Source organism: Hippoglossus hippoglossus, chromosome 5 (assembly GCF_009819705.1).
Source record: "Hippoglossus hippoglossus isolate fHipHip1 chromosome 5, fHipHip1.pri, whole genome shotgun sequence".
Taxonomy (NCBI): domain Eukaryota; kingdom Metazoa; phylum Chordata; class Actinopteri; order Pleuronectiformes; family Pleuronectidae; genus Hippoglossus; species Hippoglossus hippoglossus.
The window spans coordinates 20,038,398-20,040,915 of record NC_047155.1 but is presented as its reverse complement, the minus strand read 5'-3'; positions in this window follow the sequence as shown (position 1 = coordinate 20,040,915).

The window sequence follows — 2,518 nt, the reverse complement described above, 5'->3', positions numbered from 1 at the left end:
ACATATAATGTAATGTGATGTTATCATATATGATGTGATCATATATTTAATGTAATGTTAAGTTATACATATGGTGTAATGTGATGTGATCATATGTGGTGGGATGTAATCATATAGGATGTAATGTGATGTTATATATGATGTAATGGATATAATCACCTGTGTAATCTGATGGGATCATACATGGTATAATGTGATATATAATGTTGATATGTATATACGATGTGATCTTATTTGATGACAATGATGTAATGTGACCTGACAAGGTCAAATAGGATGAGATGTTATTCTTGTATAATGTCATACAATGTAATATAGTATGTATCTCACATGGTACAATGTGAAGCATCATGTGATCATATATATATATATATATATATATATATATATGTATATCATGTATGATAGTATGTGTCACCGTAATCTACAACATGTATTGGAATCATTTCTGACATGGATTTTTTTAGTTACCCCATTGACGTGTTTTCTTTATCAGCAGCATTACCCTCATATCCACGAATTCTCTCAAGACTCCATGCTAACTCATTATTTGAGGTCATCTCCATTCATCAATCATCCTTTCCTGGTCCAACCCACCAGCCCACCTGTTCCTGCTGCCCAGCTCTCATCCTAATCCATCATATTCAAAACATCTGCGCTCACCACTCATCTTTCATCTCGTTCTTACCCAATTACAGTTCAACCCTCATCTAAACCCGATCTTACGCACTTCTCCTGTCTCTCTGCACCCATGTGACCGGCCGTCCTAACCAGCTAAGTAGTAGATTAGCAGCATTACCTCTAAGTCTGTCACTCTCTCAAACTGGACAAGCCTGCTCAGCTTGGTGTCGTCACACACCTCAGCTGCTCTGACAGAAGAGAAACCAGTAAAGCACGAGCAAAATCAGGTGAAATACAGCTGATAACTTTTCAATGTGTGACTTTGATACAAAGGAAAAGCAAAAGCTTGCAGTAAACACAGAGTAGGCCTACAATGCTGTTAAGTACAATGTCGTAATGCACCTTGACGTTGGTGGCCACCCGCCAATAAACAAATGAGGTTAAGTTGTGTTGTTTTTTGGGAGCCAGTTGATAAATAACTTATTGTGCGTGTGTGTGTGTGTGTGTGTGTGTGTGTGTGTGTGTGTGTGTGTGTGTGTGTGTGTGTGTGTGTGTGTGTGTGTGTGTGTGTGTGTGTGCTGCACACACTTTTTTGTTACCTCTTTTTGTTACCTCTCAATGCAAAATCCTAATAAGGATAACTGAGCAAACCTGTGTGTGTGTGTGTGTGTGTGTGTGTGTGTGTGTGTGTTTGTGTTTGTGTGTGCGTGTGTGAGTACGTGTGTGTGTGTGGGACATGCGTGTGTGGATGTGTGTGTATAACAAGTTACAAGTTAAACTAAGCCAGAGACAAGAAATAAACCCTCCCTAAAAATGTCTCATTTGCACTGCACCTGACTAAAAAGTTTTTTCAGCAGCAATGAGTTAACATTCCCGGCACCATGTGATGATCCGTGCATGTGCCGAGTCTGAGACTAGCCGCGGGCTGTTTGTGTATGTGTGTATGGCAGTGGTGGAAGTCAGCGAGGGGAGTCAGATCAGGGGGAGGGTGTGACTGTGGCCTGGTGGACCATGGCGAGAGAACAGTATGTAGGACAGGGCCTTGCACTAGCTAACCTATCCTGGCTGGAGCCACAGTTGGGGCGTGCTGAATTTCTGCATGCATGATCAATGGCAGTGGATAAAAAAGAGAGGAGAAAGACAGTGGCATGGGGGAGGGGGTGGAACAAGTTAGAACCATGTGAAAGGATACCGGTAGAATAGAGAGGAGGGAAAAAAATCACTTGGCTTTACTTATGAATTTGATTTACTCACTGACGACAGTTCATGTTGAAAGTTATTTACAATTTAAATGCAAGAGATTTTTCACTAAGAGATTTTATTATGTTTTAGGAACTTTTAAGATCAAATAAAGTGTGCACAAAAGCAAAATCTGCACAATTGTATATATATATATATATATATGTGAGTAGAGGGGTCAGTGCATGAGACGTTGGCCTTTTTTATGTCTGCTCTTTCCCATCCCTCTCCCTCTGTCTTGTTGTCACTCCACCACCTTAACACACTGTGATAGCTTGTCCATTCCAGGTCCTCACTCGCTTTTGTTTCCTTGACCACAGCTGACCCAGAGTGGGGGCCTATTGTCTGCGAGCCACCTTTGACCTGGCAGGGCCTGGGACCTGCTCTCCACCACCCTCCAGGCCGTTTGAAAAGAGAGCTGAGGAGGGGGGACGCAACAGAAAAGAGGAAAGGCAACCTCTGAATTTCTGTCAGCTGTTTTGGTCACAGCAGCAGCTTTTACAGACAGGAGCCATCATTTGCATGTGATGCAAAATGCAAACAGGCAACAAGTAGTTTCACTAAGCCCTTGTTGAAGTGAATGGAGTTAATTGTTAATGAAAGAGGATAAATTAAACGTTTGTTAATGGATAAAAGAAAAAAAGAAAAAAGAGTCTTT